The sequence below is a fragment of the Crinia signifera genome, chromosome 11 (assembly GCF_055691185.1).
Source record: "Crinia signifera chromosome 11, ASM5569118v1, whole genome shotgun sequence".
Lineage (NCBI taxonomy): Eukaryota > Metazoa > Chordata > Amphibia > Anura > Myobatrachidae > Crinia > Crinia signifera.
Genome location: NC_139227.1, coordinates 10,904,328 through 10,922,385, shown reverse-complemented (window position 1 = coordinate 10,922,385; position 18,058 = coordinate 10,904,328).

Here is an 18,058-nt window from a genome sequence, read left to right as displayed (position 1 = left end):
TCCTCACTTTTTTGTGAACAAATTGTTTGTTCTTCAGCCTCTTTGGTAAATGTAACAGGATGCAAGAAGCTGGAGGTGCAGGAATTTGGCCAAGAATGGACGTATTTTTAAAGTGCCAATTAATAACCTGGTGAATATGCACCGGGTTTGGGTGTGGTGGGCAAAGCCATCAGAAGCCTATGCTTCACGATTACCCAGTGATAGGGATCCAATTGGAACCTTCCCAACATAGACAAATGCACAGACAGGACTCCAGGTCATAAAGCCTGGAAGTCCTATCATCACAAGGATAGCTCTTACAGAAAGAACTGTGCTTTTGGGGTTTCTGTACAAATGCCATTAGGCTTGTGGGGTGTTGATACATTCCATCCCTGGTTTTAGTTCTTTCCTTTGAGATCTCAGATTCTGATGTAAGAATAACAATACAGGTGACTGACCAGTTGTGCAGAAGAATGCTGACAGTCTACTGACTACTTCTTAGGCATGCCCGGTCCATCAAACACCATTCCGGTGGATTGCATAAATTACCCTTTGTGAGCTGTGTTAGTGCTGGAGAGCTCTCTAAGTCTCAGGAGACTTAAGATGGATACACACCTAAAGATTTATTGGTCCACTCTATCTGGCAATGTATGGGAGCATATGAGAAGCTAATTTTTTGCTTCCAAAAACTGGAAGACAAACAATGGTTATTCTGACAAATTGGGTACATCAATTTGATTTAACATATTTATCCAAACAATCTTTTTGTCTTTTTTCCAGCATGGTTGACTGTCCATTGCTCACATACTGTACATTGCCAGATTGTTGTTCCCACCAGACAGACAACCCTATAGGTGTGTACCCAGCTCAACTCAGCATGCGACTGCCCGGTATCTAACAAATGTTGGATGTTCCCGCAGTTTGGAATTTGAATTTTAAATCTGAATTCCAATGTTTGGATTGCAATAATTACATGATTACAGTATAACTGTTTTGTTGATTTGTTTTTTCAATGATTATCAAATTTTTATAATAATTTTTTTAATTAAACCAAAATCCAAACAAAAAAACTTGATGGTGGTTTTGAAAAAAACAAAACTGAAACAAAAACATGATGATAACTTAGAACCAGAACCAAACCAAAAATATGTGTATAAGCGCACATCTTTAATTATTTGCATGGACTTTTCCAGTGTGCCATTTAGTTATAACATCCTGTAAAAGTGGGTGCATAGTGATTTAGGGGGTTATTCTGGTTGATTCAAATTTGGATGCGAATTTGCACCAATGAGAGTCATGAAGAAACCACCCTGCGAATGGTAGCACGCCGCCCCCTCCTTGCATCGTGTGTTCGCATGCAGGGCCTACGAATGGATGTTTAACATGAAAATCCATTCGCAGTCTATGGGTGGACACTCACATCATTCGATGGTCGCCGACCAACAAATGATGTGAAACATGCACGCATATCTAAGTGACTTTCAGGTCACTTAGATTTGAGTGCAACCTTGGGAGGAAGTAGACGGGCAGCTGATATCCGATGATGTCAGCTGCCTGCCCCTTACACCGACGTCATGGCCCGATAACCATGGGAATGCCCAGCGTTTATATGAGAATGCTCATGAAATGCTGGTTGTTCCCAATGGGCACGCCTATCTGCCCCCGCCGGCATCCTTGGGCGTGTGCACCCGGCATATGCACATGCGCAGAAATGCGGCGGCACATGCGCGCACGCCAAACATCAGTCCTTTTGCAAACGAATGCCAGGTCCTTAATGCGGCTAGACTGACACATGATTTAATGTCCTGCATGTCCACATATTTTGCGGCTACTAAACGACCTTTAGTGTATTAAGACTAGATTGGTAGGCACTTTACTTGAGTGTCCCAAGAATAGTATATGTGCATTGTTTATAATGTCTGTCGGGAATTTGTTTGTAAGTTTTTTGTTTTTTTTACCTGTTGGAAAACGCAATAAAAAATACCTAATTTTAAAAAAAAAAAAGACTTGATTGGTAAACCTACTTATTTTTTTCTGCATTCAAATAAGATTGAAAAAAATAAAAAAAAATAGTCTTTAAGAACTAAAAAGCTTTTCATAAGATTTGTATGGTGATTGGATCTCAAATATTAATGGACTCTGTTTTAAATTGTTACTCCTTTGTAATCTGTATACAAAACACAGATGTAAAGTGTTCTACTGTCACGTAAAAGCAATGTCTCAATAAAAAAAGTTTATTGAAAGAAAAAAAAATACATTCCACTTACCAACAGAAACATTTGCTGGAAACGAATCTAGAAAACTAGGAAGACATTAACTTAAGGGCATATTTGCAATGAGAAGGGCATACTTTAGTCATTCGATTACAAAAAAAAAATATTTAATATAATAACAGAGCAAATGTTAATCTGAACTTTAGATATAGAATTTGTCAATTCCCAAATGAAAGACAGAAAATTGAACTGGAATGTGTGATCAGTATGTACGAGATATTGATAAAACTAGTTACATAAGAGATTTATCTGTAAAAGTACTGACATAAGTCTTCGAAATTGCTGTTGTCAGTGATTTTCATTTGATTCCTAGCAGGTGGTAACGTGCCATTCAGAATGGAAGTTTAAACCTAAAAAAAAATCTGTATTCTAAATCACGCTCTAAAAGCTCAGTAAAGTTCGTATTTCTCCTGGGAACTAAAATGTTTCTTGCACATTTTAGTTGCAAATGGGCAAAACCATGTGCACTGCAGGTGGGGCAGATGTAATATAGCCAGTGGGAGGCAGTGACAGGAGGTTGGCTGTTACCATTTCCGATTTGCCTTGATCCCAGGAAGGATTTAGCAGGGGCTGAAGCTGCAGCGGCGCCGACAGCAGAGAATCTGGGCTCAGCAGCAAATTCCTGGATTCTGGCTCTGCCACCTAAGGGCATTCAAAAACTACAGTTTGTGGGGGCCCCTAATGTGTTGGGGCCCGGGATGGCAGCCCCTATCGCCTCTCCCTTAGGGTGGGATGTATTAAAATATATCGCCGCATTTCGCCGCCTGCCCGCCGCGATGCCAGCGCATATGTACTAACATACGGTGCGGTGACAGAGACACCCGTGATACCTGTACTGTGGTGTGCAGTGGGGTCTCCGTCACCTCCCTGCCGCCTGCTTCTCCCCTCACGCTGGGGACAGCTAAGCAGGCTGTCCCCGGCGCCTCCTCCCCCCTGCAGCCGGAAGGACATCCGGCTGCTTTGCTAGGGGGAGGAGGGGTTTACCTTCCAGGGTCCAGGATGACCTTTCATGAAGGTAAGCCCAAGGGAGGGGGAGAGGGTGGTCGGCGAGGCGATGGGGTTGCGGCAGAGGTGGCGAAAAGAAGCCCATAGGCTTCTATAGGGTATGACCACCTGCCCGGCGATATCGGTGCGGCAAGTTTTAGTAAATATGAAAATACGGTAAAACGAGGGTTTTACCGCATTTTTATTTTAATACATCTCACCCTTAATCCGGCCCTGATGAATGGGCAGGGACGTGATGACACAACTAGCAGAAGTAATAGCCAGTAAATAAACTGATTGTCTCTGAAATTGCTATGATATTAAAAGACACGTAAGGGGAAATGTATGGAGTTCTATTTCACATGGGTTGTTGCTATGGGAAACCATTCAGAATCTACTTTTAAAAGATAATAGACAGTGGGCCAGATGCACTAAGCTTCAAAAGTTATACAATGGAGAGTGATAAACCACCAGCCAATCAGCTCCTACCTGTCATGTTACAGGCTGTGTTTGAAAAATGGCAGGTAGGAGCTGATTGGCTGGTTGTTTATCACTCTCCCTTTTATCAATTTAGAAGATTAGTGCATCTGGCCCAGGATCTGATTGGTTACCAATAGCAACATCCTATCTGAAATAGAACTCGCATCTTAGTAATTTTCCCCCATAGAGTATCCAGATTTTTTTCATACTGTTACTTATCACCAATGACATCTTTGTTTTGTGACAAAAATAACATTTATGCTGCATGCCTCACTTCCTGATCTATTTCTATGGCAATGTACAGTATGAGTATGTTAGTGAGAACTTCCTCCACAAGTGTATAGGAGGTTGTTTACCAGTGCTCCTCACAGTGACTGTAGAAGTCTCCTTATGTTGTTTTCTCCATGTATGATTATACTCATCAATCTGCAGCAGTTACTCAGTTATTTTGGGATAACTGGCTGTCAGATAACTGAAACTTGTCTTCCTTGAACACTGTTCTCCACATTCATCTCTGCATTCTACCATACAGAGGGTGAATGTACCTTTGTAATGGTTTATCTAGTACTGGATGCATGTTTTATAGTAGTATATTGTATATAGTATTAATGAGAGAGTTCCATAGTGCATCAATTTGTTTTAAAGGTTTTAATAACAAACACACATAAAACAGTATTGCAGGCAGGAATCACGTACCAAACAAGGCAGTACTAGGCACCGCAAATAGATTGCATGAAGCCAGCGCTGCACGCACAGATGTGGTAGGAGCAGTTAAACTCGGCAGCGGTTATCAGTCAGCCTAGATTTCTTGGTCAGAGATGACGATAGGCCACACCTATATATATATATATATATATATATATATATATATATATAGTAGAATGGTGGGGCGGCACTCCAACAAGTTAGCTGTGTCTTAATCTGGATAAAACGGTGCCCTCCGTGACGAAACCTGAGAGGACCTCAGGGCATATGTAACTGTGTGGCAGCGGCACTCGACTTTTAGAAAGAAATAATCACCAGGAGCCTGGATGAGTTCCCCAACGTTTCGAGGCTGTGTGCCTCTTTATCAAGGTGCAGATAGACAGGTATACAATGTAAAAAACATACCTTTATCCCTCTCCGTTAGTGCGCAGCGTCCACGCCAGCGCCTCCTCCCGGCGCCGCGACCTGACGTCATGGATCCGTTGTGGAGGGGCGGGCGTATAGCCGGCATCACACAGTGGGCGTGCTAAGAAATACACAGTATTAATATATATATAAGAGCATGCGAAAGTGCATACAAATGTGACAATGATCATGACAATCAAAAAGCGCTAAACGTGCTTACATATGAAGATAAACAAACTTGTGGCATAACAGTGTTAAAAATCAAACACATAACAGTGCTAAATGTGCAAAAAGGTATAAGCTTCAATATGGAACCTACGTATGTGTTAGCATCAAAAAAGAAATAAAGTGACAGACTGAGTAAATAAACATAATAAACACATATAGACATACAAAATTGCAGAGCAGATGAAACAATTAAATTTTAAAAAACAAGGTATGTTCACTGATTCATGAATCTAAGAGGTCGACTTCTTGTGTCGACACCCTCAAAGTCAAGGCTCACTGCCTGTTTTGTGAATACTATTGATTCATGGGGTAATATAATGTATTAAATGCATCTGCATAACACGACAATATAGCATAGGGACTGAAGATGATTACCAGATAAGGAAATCACCTATGACTAAGTCAAGTACTTATCCGTGCTGATCAGTAGACTGAACACTCAATGTACAGGATGCTTAGATATAAATCAAGTAAGGTGCTCTTAAAGGAAGTACGACAAGCCTGTATACTCATTAAGCCCTTTTGGGGCCAAGGTTTCAAGCCTGAATATCCATCTACTTTCAGCTTGACAAAGCTGGAGGCCTCTGTCCCCACCTCTTTTAGATTTCGGAATTTGCTCGATGATTCTATATCTAAGGGATGTCAAAGGATGTTTCGCCTCAGCGAAGTGGCGAGCAACAGGTTGTTCGCTCATTCCCGTGGCTATGGCTTTTTTTATGGCCGATCTGTGTGCCGCTGCCCTCTCCCGGAAGGGTCTTACCGTTTTGCCGACATAGTGTCGACTACATTGGCAAGTGATAAGGTACACAACATGATCGGACAGGCAATTCACCCGTTGTCTGATTTTTATTGGGCGTCCTGAGAATGGATGATGGAACGTGTCCCCAGGGGTCATAAAGTTACATGTGGTGCACCCACTGCATTTATAGCACCCGTTTTTGGGGGTGCTCAGAAAAGTTGGCCGTTGAATGGGGGGGGTTGTGACATCATTTTTTACCAAAAAGTTTTTTAAGTTCTTTCCACGGGTATAAGCACACATCAGCTTTTTATGTTGCAGGGAATGTAGAGCAGGGTCGGTATTGACTATAGGCCAATGTTTTTTAGTTATTTTTTTAATTTCAGTGCTGGCTGGATGGAACGAGTTAACCCATATGATGCTATTATCACCTCGATTTTTGGGGGATGTTTGTAATGCCTGATGTCTTGTCATACTGGTCACCTTTAATTTAGTTTTCAAAAGATCCTCCTTGGGGTATCCTCTGGCCAAAAATTTCTCGACCATTTGGTTCAAGGCTAGTTCTACTTCGGAGGGATCGCTGACAATTCGGCGAACCCGTAGCATTTGCGATAGGGGTAATCCTCTTTTCAGAGGACAGTTACATATATATATATATATATACAATGTAGCTACAGCCTGGCACTCGACCCAATCCACGTCAGCGGCCTCCGGTGCCCTCTCAGAGTATGTACACCTTGAAAAAGGGTCTCAGAACCCCGAAACGTTGGTTTGAAGTTGCAGTTTTCTACACAGAGAGCCACGTCCCAGGCAGAGAGAAAATAACACCCCTTGATAAATTGTGAGAGAATTGTGAATGCATTGCTAATCGTTATCCACTCGCAAATCTATAGACAATTTCACTTATCTACGGCTGAGACAGGCTGGACATGGTCAGTGTTGACATCAGAAGGGATGCAGTCAAAATCCCGACAGTCAAAATCCCGACAGGGTCAAAATCCCGAATGGGTCATAATACCGACAAGGACAAAATCCCGACAAGGACAAAATCCCGACATTCAAAATCCCGACAGGGTCAAAATCCCGACATACAGTGCCAGATTAAGGTCTAAATGGGCCTGGATCTGAAAATGATCAAGGGCCTATTATGCGCAATAATAGGGGTTGTTGCCAGCACCTAATAATGTGGGGGGCGTGACCAGTGTTCTGCTCATGGGTGTGTCTCTATTTGTGTAAATACTTTCTACTAATTATATATGCCTGCAAAAGGCAGGGGGCTGGCATAGGAAAAATGCAGGGAGATATATTGGTGGGTGCCCTCCTAAGGTGCACCCGCAGGACGCCGATGTCCTAAGATACTTGCGGAGTGAGGCAGCACTGCAGTCATAAAAAAAAATACTGAAAGCCCAAACTTGGTAGACAACATTTCAGCACCTTTTATGTGGTTACCTAAATTTACCACACCATATACAAATTATGCAACACAATAGTAACCCCCTTAAACTGTACTTGCCTCTTACACATTATGCCACATGGAATGAGCCAAAATTCACACTATGGCACGTTATGCTACACAGATTAGGGCAAAATTGTATGGATTGAGCCAAAATACATACTATACCAAACAGATTGAGCAATAATGCACAATATGCCTCATAAACAGGGGCATTAAGAATTTACACCATAATGCCCATTACTTGTTAAGCCACACACCATATTGTCCATTACCTATTATGCCAAACACCATAATGCCTATTAAAAATTATTCTACATAAGTGTTGCTTACCTACATGCTCATTGCCACGGGTTCCATGCTCATTGCCAGGGGTTCCATGCTCATTGCCATGTGGGATTACATGCTCATTGCCAAGGGGGAATACATGCTTGGGTCACTGGGGGACAGCCGCCACCGGGCAGAAATTACAGCCATTGACAGCCAGGCAGAGAGCAGGGGGCTGTATTCAGAGCACTGCAGGCTATTTGAAATAATACCCCTTTCACACCATAAAATGCAGGGACTGGCCCCTTTTACACCAGCCTAGTCCCTGCATATTCTGGTGTGAGGGAGAGAACCCCCCCCCCCCTTTAAACAACCAGCTATAGCATGGGTCTTCAAATTGTGGCCCTCCAGATGTTGTGAAACTACAAATCTCAGCATGCCTTGCCACAGTTTTAACACACCCTTATAGCAAAACTGTGGCAAGGCTTGCTGGGATTTGTAGTTTACAACATCTGGAGGGCCACAGTTTGAAGACCCATGAGCTATATCTTCGGAACTAAATGACCCATTTACATGAGTATCATATTGAAGAACTTTTAAGTAGCCTACGAATGATTTTGGTCCTGTGAAACTGGGCCATTTAGTTCCAGAGAAATCTGCCCTTAAAGAACATGAACAGCCATGAAATTACATTTCAGAAATTAAAAAAATTGGTTTACCCGCAATATCTCTAGAACCAATGAACCCATATGGGCCATCCTGGTATCAGATTGAAGGCCCAGCGATTTGGATTTGACTGAGCTTCTGTGATGCTGGAGGGGGAACTGGCAGCCGTTGGAACTGGGTGGGGGTCAAAATTAGTGTGTCCCATGTTATGGGGAAAACGTTCCAGATTTGCCTGGTGGTATCTCTGGTTCCCGGGGTGCTAGCGCCGCAGGGTGAGGCTCGTTGGAAAGCCCTGGCCTTCAGCTACAAAATGGGCCTATTTTTAGAGTGAGCCTGGAGCTGTAGCTCCGTCAGGCCCATTGTTAATCCGGCCCTGCCGACATATAGAATGTACAGGTGAAACAGTCTACATGACTTTCAGACAACAGGTGCGAGGTCGACATGGGTTTTTTCACTGTTTTTTGAACCGACATGTGCCGACAGGCCGTATTTCATGCCCTACCATCCACTAGGGCATGGTGGGAGAATAAAATAGTGTGCCGAGCGCAGCAAGGCACCGTGCCTGAAGCATTGCGAGCGAACCGAGGGGCTGCGGTTCACTTGCAACTGTGTCCATGTCAACTGTGTCGACATTCAAATAAAAAAACTGTGAAAAAACCCATGTCGATCTCGCACCAGTCGACCGAAAGTCATGTAGACTGTTTGACCTGTACATTCTATATGTCGGGATTTTTAATGTCGGGATTTTGACCATGTCGGGATTTTAAATGTCGGGATTTTGTCCATGTCGGGATTTTGTCCTTGTCGGTATTTTGACCCATTCGGTATTTTGACCCATCAGGATTTTGACCGTCGGGATTCATACCGAATCCCATCAGAAGACCCACCTAGGCATGCTTTTTTCTGACACTCACAGAAAATGACAGGCTTTCAATGCCAAACGCCGGCTTTCTGTCAGATAAACTGTGAGTGGACTGCATTTATGAACCATTTGCATATTTGTTGCTATTTCCTCTCGTGCAATCACTCTGCTTGCAAAATTGCTGGTTAGCGACTCATGTTGAATTAGCTCCTAAGGTAGTAGAACAAGCTGTATGTTTATAAATATCATAAATCCTTGAGATATCTGTAATGATTGATTCCATCTGGGATGAACTGATATTGTGTGAGAATGATGTAAACACTGATAAGGGTGAGGAGGAAAATGATGACAACATCTTGCCACTTTAGAGATCATTGACAGCACTGATAGCTTAGCTGCCCATCATAATCATTGACAACAACAGCTGTCGTATGTCCATTTGTAGCTTGTGTTTGTGGGTAAAACAAACCAAGCACTTCAGCCCCATAAAAATTGCCTATCCCTGAAGTGCTTGATTTATTAAACGGTGCATGTCCTTTTTAATATCAAACAAGTGGGTGACCCAAGGACAAATCCATCTTGCACCATTTTCTATTCTGGCTCTCCTGTGTATCAATGTTTGATACATATGCTTCAAACTGCTGTGTGTTTGTACCACTGCTCGGTCACTTAGTAATCAGCCAGCACACTGCAGCCTTTGGCCAATATTGGTGAGTACAATATAATGAGCTGTGAGATGGTCAAAATTGACTCGAAATGACTGGAAATTGAACTTAATGAGGTTTATAATCCCCCCCCCAAAAAAAACCAAGGAACAAATTGTGTGATTTTAGGTGTTTTTAGACATTTTAAAAAAAAAGTACAGATCCATAATCAAAACACATTGGGCAAGATTTAATGCCACCTGAGTTCAGGGGCAGTGCGAGATGTCCGCTGAACTCAGACATTTTATTTAAAGGGGAATTAACTTACAAGGCATGGTTTTGCCTTGTAACTTAATTCCCCTTTAAAAAAGTGTCCGCGTTGAACTCGGTCGGCCTTAATTCTCACTAAATGTATCTCTCTCTCCCTCTTATATATATAGAATCTCTCTCATGAAATCAAAGTCAGTGCGGCAAAAACATGAACTTGAAGACAGTGATAAACTGTGCTTGATGTAGGATATGTCCCCCTCCAAGATAATTGCTGGATTACAGAATGTAATCTACAGCTGATAGATTTTATTGTTAAGAAGCCTCTCGAACAGTTATTAGTTTTCATACAGAAACAATTTCAGTGATTCTTTCCCTGTAATATGAAAACATTTTATAAAGACTCTGTTTGAGGTACTTTCTGTGCAGCCGGGAACTTTCACATTGCATCACAATGATATGCAGTTTATTTATCTCTGATTCTGGAAATACACAGAAAATGAAATAATCAAGGTCATTGCAGAGAACCGTAACACCTTGAATGGTGCTAAACACCACTGTCTCTTCTGAGCGACACATCATTAATACGGTACAGTAGTAATAGATCTAAAGACTAAAATTGAAGTTGAAGACTAGTCTTCTTTTAGTGAAGATTATTGTCAGGAACACAGAGGCCTAGAACAGCTGGAATAACTGGGTAATGATGAAGAGATCCAGGGGTTAGAATATAATAACTTTGTACTGGAACTGATTTAAACACTTTTATTGCAGAAAACAAAAATACTGTATATATGGCATACTTTGAAAAACAATCATGGGAACTAAGCTAGTCAATGGATAGAGACAATTGATCAGCCTATTATGAGATAAATTGTAATCCCCAATTAATCAAAGATTACCCTGATAACACATAGCCAGCTGTATGGTTAGACCAGTCCATGGTCTATGACAGTGGTTCCCAACCCTGGTCCTCAAGTACCCCCAATAGTGCACATTTTCCAGGTCTCCACACAGAATCACATGTGATATAATTAGCTCCACCTATGGATCTTTTAAAATGTGTCTGAATAATGAGTTCACCTGCTGGGTGACCTCGAAAAAGTTGGGGGTACTTGAGGACCAGGGTTGGGAACCACTGGTCTACGATACCATATTGAAGCCCAGCTTTATCTTGCTGGGATATCCTGGTGAAATCATTGTTTCCATTAGATTATGTCCACCTTGTTATCCAGTGAATATCTCTAGTATTGAATACCTAATAATGGGGTAGATGTATTAATCCTGGAGAAGAGATAAAGTGAAAGGAGATAAAGCACCAGCCAATCAACTTCCAGCTGTCATTTTCAAACACAGTTCATTGGCTGCTGCTTTATCTCCTTTCCCTTTATCTCCAGTTTATCTCTTCTCCAGGCTTAATACATCTGCCCCAATAGCAAGGTCTACAGTCAAAAAATCAACATGAATATTTCAATTTTTTTTAGACGACATTTGCCAACGGGTGGAATTTCATGCCCTACCCATCCACTACGGCTTGTTGGGAAAATAAAACAATGCCCCGAAGCAAGGGGATGCAGTACACTTAGACAGCGTCCATGTTGACTATTTCGATCTCGACTTTCGGGACAAAAGTCCATTAAAAACTAATTTTGACCTCTTGACTGTCCACCTTGCTATTGTCCACATAATGCTTGTCAACCTTTCAACCTTGTCGACCTTAGCCATGTCAACTTATTTCAGGCATTGTCGACCTTCAGTGGTCAACTCAATGCATGTCGACCTAAAGTGGGTCGACACAGTGACGTACCTCCTAATGCATAGTATGTTTATGTGTGTCGGAGAGAGCAGGTTTTATCCAGAGGGTTAAGAAAATGAATATAATGTTTAGTGGTATGTATTTCTTGGACTAATTCAGAGTTGTACACAAACCCCTTGGTTTACATTTATTCCAGATGTATGATGATTGCCAATTCTTCTTTCTGTTTCCTGGAGTTCTGTCCAGGAGACCCCTAGTCTTGTATTTATAGTTATGGAACCCAGGGGAGCACGGTATATAGACACTAGGTCTACAGCAACTAGGTCAACAAGCATTAGGTCTACACCACTAATTTGACATGAATGAAGGTCGACATGGGGTTAGGTCGTCAGGGTCATTAGGTCAACAGGGTCATTAGGACCACATGGGGATGGTCGCCAGTCAAAAGGTCAACGTAAGGTTTTTCACTTTTTTTTAAACCGACAAGGGCCAACAGGTGGCAGTTCATGCCCTACCATCCACTGGGGCATGGTGGGAGAATAAAATAGTGTGCCGAGCTTAGCGAGGCACCGTGCCTGATGAATGGTGAGCGCAGTGAGCCAATGCAAGGGAACGTGGTGCACTTTTTTAGTGTTCATGTCGACAGTGTCAACATTCAGGTACAAGTAGTGAAAAACCCAATGTCGACCTTTTGACTGTTGACCTTCCCCATGTTGACCTAATGACCCTGTCGAACTAATGACCCTGTTGACCTAACCCCATGTCGACCTTCAGTCATGTTGACCTTCAGTCATGTAGACCTAGTGGTGTTGACCTAATGCTTGTTGACCTAGTTGGTGTCTATCCAATGATCCATACTGGGAACACTGCCAACATCCTAATATCACCTATATCCAGGGCATAAAGAGGTAATGTAGAGGTGGGGGAACTCATTTATCTATGCCACCTAATTACACCCCCTCCCCCCATTAGGCAGAGACAGGGCCAGTGGTAGAGTTTTTGGCATCCCCCTGCAATCTTGAATGATTTTCTGTGAGAATTACTGTGCAGGGCCAATGCAAAGGTTAAATGTTCCACCTCACCATTAGAGGTGGTGGAACTCAGTTCCACCTCGTTCCCCCTCACTTTAAACCCTGCCTATGATATATTATCTTTATTACCCCAGAGGAATTGTTGGTCAAACTATCACAATGAATATGTTCACGTCTTGTGCAGGTGCTTAACCCCTTCTCTGTTTGATTGCCAAACGTGCAGAATGTTTACTGCGCATGTGCTGGTCTGTGATTGTGACTACAGTCACAGTGGCCCCTAATAAATATTGCAGGCATGGTGGAGAGTGGCAACTGCCAGCATTATACAAAACAGTGGTGCGTTGGTCCTGTTTTCTAGACGGGCCGAGGTCAGTGGGTGCATATTCCATCACAGATTCACTGGCCCCCGAAGCATGGAATACAACTCCCATAGCTGCTACTGCATAATGTACAATGCGGAATCAGTCATACAATGTAGGGGACATTTTGCTAAGATAGGAGTTCGATTAAAGATTGGATGTTGCTATGGGCAAACAATCAGATTCAACGTCACTTATTTAGCACCTTCTAGAAGATAATAGATATAATCTATTTCCCATAGCAACAACCCATCTCCAACACAATTTCCATCTTGGTAAATAAACCCAGTTGAATCTGGTCCTTCGTACAGCTTAATAATGCGCATCTGTAAACTACTCCACATACAAGTTGTAGTCCTACCCAGCACTATGGTACTGTAAACCATTAAACAACTAAAGCTGGCCATACGCTACTAAGATGTATTGCAGCAGTGCATGGCCATCTGATCCCCCGCGAGCCACCCCGGACATTCCAGGGCGGCAGGATCGCATGCGATACATCGCATGCAGTCCTTTCACATGCAATGTATCCCAGCGACCCCTGTTTCCAGCCACCAGGACGGCATGCAGATCCGACTTCTGACTTGGGTCCGATGAGCACAGAACCACACATCCGTCCCGCTGGGACATCAAACGTTTCTGATCTGAGCCAATTTCTCAGCCTGATTCATCGTGAAAGATTGTAGATGGCCAAAATCTCTGTAGTGTATGGAGGCCTTAGAGAAATCAGACAGGAATTTCAGTCTAAAGTAGTGGATTGGAGTCCCAAAAATACATCTACAATTGTTTTTGTAAAAAAATATATATATATAACAACCCTGAAATTTTTCGAAGTGCAATTTTACCTTTCTTCCACTCTCCCAACAGCCCCCCGCAGTGGTGTGGTCTATTTCCCCTGCTGGCTGCTATCAACATTTCAAAAATGTTTTAATAAAAATAGCAATAATCAATGCTTAGACCAGCGGTTCCCAAACTTTTTGAATCAAGGCAACCTAAAGTATCAGAATATTTTTCACGGCACCCCTAGGCCAAAAAGTAGTTACTAATTTCAGGAAAAATATTAAATTAGTTGTCATATCAAGGGTTTTAACATAGTACAGGAGGGAAATTGTCTTTAAAGGAAAATAAGTAATAGAAAACGAGGAGGTAGGTTCAGGGGAAATGTTAGAAAGAATTACTTCACAAAAAGGGTAGTGGATAAGTGGAATAGCCTCCCATCACAGGTGGTAGAGGCTAAGAACAATTAGTAGAACAATTTAAACATGCTTGGGATAGGCATATGAATATCCTTACAAAGAAATAAGGATTAAAAAGGGTTGATATTACCTGAAGGGTAAAAAAAGGGGCAGACGAGATAGGCCAAATGGTTCTTATCTGCCATCACATTCTATGTTTCTATGAGAAACATGATTCACTTCTGTTTATCCACTTATTCTTAATTGGAAGCCACAAGCACTGATTTTGCCTATTTCATTGGCCATAAATAACTTGAATTGGTTCTGGACCACCAACCTGAGGCACCCCAGGGAGCCTAGGCACACAGTTTGGGAACCACTGGCTTAGACACTATACTGTATTGTAATTCCATTAAAAACAACAAATGGACCAGCATGGTATTAGAAGAGCAAAGCAGAAGATTTATTTTTTTAATTATTGTGTATAAATTCTAAAAAGAAAACTAAAAAATATATGGCACATCTTAGAACCTAAAGGAGTAAATACATTTAACTTAATTAGATTTAAGGCAATTACAGTGTCCGATTGTCAAATAGTTTTATTTAAGCTTACGCTCACACACAGGTGAAAATATTTATCCTCTCGGTGGCTGAAGATATATGCAGGCGCAAGGGGGGGGGGAAATCCTGATTATTGACACAGACTCAGTAAGAACGAGACGTTTCTCAGGTCACCTGTTGCCTGCTCTGATAGCTGTGAACACAATGTAATTGCTAATCCACATGAAGTGTGGGTATTGTACTTGGTTACCCATGGAGATTTGTACCTGCTTATAAAACGCAGTAAACTTCATCCCAATTATAACCTTCTTTTAAAGAATTTACACAAGTGATTTTTTTCACACAGGGATAACTAATAGAAATATACTTTAGGCAGTATGAATATGTTAAGTAAAGCCCTTAAAGGAAATTATTAGGGAAAATTCAGCAGAACGATCCCGTAATGCGTGATTAAATCTAAGTCTTTTGATGGCGCTGTATGACATAGCTTCCAGTTATTTGGAAATGAATACTTTTACATCTGAGAAATATCCACCTTGAATCTTAAAATACATATAAAAATATGACAGACATAGTTCGAGTTGCATCAATTCCAAAATCATCGAAAAATCTATGACAATTACCAGACTGACTCCATTTTTTAACTCATTAACCCAAAGGTTAACCTTGTATATTTTATCGTTATGCAGTCACTCCATGAATAACGTCATTTTTAGTCTTGTTTCATATGGATGGCCAATTACCGTATGCAGCGGAAGTAATGATTTAGATGAGTGCTGTAATAAAAGCAGCTGCAAGATTGTTACAGTGGCTTGCAAAAATAATGTGACAAGGAATCACATATACATTGGTCTTTTATTTTGTAAAAGGTTAACAGCATACCAGGTAAACAGTATAGGCAAGCATTGCAGCATACAGGAGTCACGGCATAGTTCAAACTCCACACAGTGGTCACTGCCGTATCTAACGCCCCTGCCTATCACTTGGGCAGCTATTCCTCCATAAGGAACAATAACTGGCATCAGGAAATCCCGGACCATGATTGGCTGGTGGGCGGGCCTAAGTCCCGGTCGGGGGGCGGAGCCCCAGATGTAAACAGAAGACCGGAGCGTGGTTAGAGAAGCGCTGAAGACGGCTGGTGAGTATGTTTTCTATCCACAGGTACCCGAGTGGAAACTACTGGACAAGGGGACCGATGCTTCGTGGCAACATAGGGGAGTATTGGATGAATGGGCTCCATTTGTAATAAAGTTTTACTGTCAGTGTGTAAGTGTATTTATTTAACTATTTGTACTACTGTGGGACTACAAGTCCCAGCGGGCCCTTTATTGCCCCACATGCTGGGACTTGTGGTTCTCCAAGTCCCTGCATGTGGTGCAGGCTTGCTGGGACTCATAGTTTCACAGCAATATACAATAATATTTTATCAATTTTTTACACCAATTATATGCACTCTTTTTTTCCCCACTTCCATAATGGTACAATTAACAGATGTTAATACTGTATATGATGGACCAATTTCTTGGAATGCTTGCTGGGAATGTGTGTCTGATGTGTGTGTGTTTGGGGGGGGGGGGGTAGTGTAGGAGGAAAATCTATGTGTCATTCTAGATTCGGGTATAGAATGCACAATGATATGGACCATGTCTCAAAATGACTATCAGGAATTTACACTGTACAGTTTCTGAGACATAGTTACACAGTCCACATGTTCTCCAACATTTGGTATCTTCCATTGGTAACAACTATAATAAGTTACTGCAATTTATATCCCTCATTATTGTACTTTTAACCAATATGTCTTCTGTTCAGATTGCCAACCTCCAGCCCCCACCAGCCCCTGGATGCACATGCATGAGATGCTCGCATGTGCCCTTCAAACAGAGCTCCCCGTTGGTCCCCGCAGTCTCCCAGCCGGTACCTGCCGCCTCCCCGCACCATCCCCCTAACCTTGCCTGTCTCCCTGAAGTGGGGACAGGCAGGGTTTCCATCCCCACCAGCAAGAAACTGGGACGACCGTGCATTGTCCCAGTCAGATGGAGCCCCTATCCACTATTGCCAGTGGGGACATTCTGGCGATTCCTGGTGCTGAACAAGAGGCGCTTCATCTGTATGTGACTAGTAATGCAAAGGGCAGACCTCCCAACGAGATGCAATGAGCACCGTTCTCATAAGGACCTGACGGCCACAGGGGATGCTGGGAGGGATCTGATCGGACAGCACAGATACGTAACGAAACCCATTGGCTTCTATAGGGTAATTCCAGCTTTTGCCCCTATGCCATTACGGGGGGGGTTCCAGTGTGTCTCTCTATGGTGCTCTGCATGCTTTCTTCATGCTTTATATACAGTACTTTATTATTGTTTTCATTTTTTTGAGTTTGTTATCTTTAAAATTCTTATTGAGCATCGATTACTTTGTTCAGGTTATTACAATTGGGAACGGAGCAGGAAGTGGGCATGTTGAGTAAGAACATATTTGTATGCTTGTGTCAGTTCTGAGCTTCCTGTTCCTTAAACAAGAGGCGCAGACACATCCAAATTCTGTGCAGAGGGATTCTCACTGTCATTATAAGCAGATGCAGAAATCTCAGACACCATTATTTATCGAGACTGAGAATATTACTGACTTTACCCTTCCCTCCAGAGAGCAATACCGCAGTAGATTTATACTCATCGCCATGGCCCTTCTACATGTCTTAATTGGCAAGAATTGACAATAGTAAATGTGATTATTATAATCAGTAACAACTTATTGGTTAACAGAAAAACCTGTACAAATGTAAGCGATCATAGGGGAATCATTTCTGAAAATGGCAACATTTAGAGCATGCTGGTACTATGGGAGCTAATGAAGTTTCAGTCCATTAGAGGAAAACAAATTAACAAATAATGCTAATATAAAATATCTGATTTACAAAATAGCAGAAGCAGCTCAATATATTTGGCTGACAAAACAATCTTGATAATTAAGGGTGGTTACTACTACTTTTTGATTGCTACCGTTTAATGCTTGCCCCTAGACTGCTGTGTTCACTTTACATTTTATACTAATTAGTTTTTCCACATAGTAAAGTGGAAAACTTTATAATACTGTAAAGCCACAATGGAGTTCACACATTTTCTCCTGTAGAAAACAAAGTATATGTATAAAAATAGGTACCAATGGCCTGATTCAGACCCGCTCACTCGGCAGGGTATATACACTGCCTAGCAAGTGGGTACCTGCCA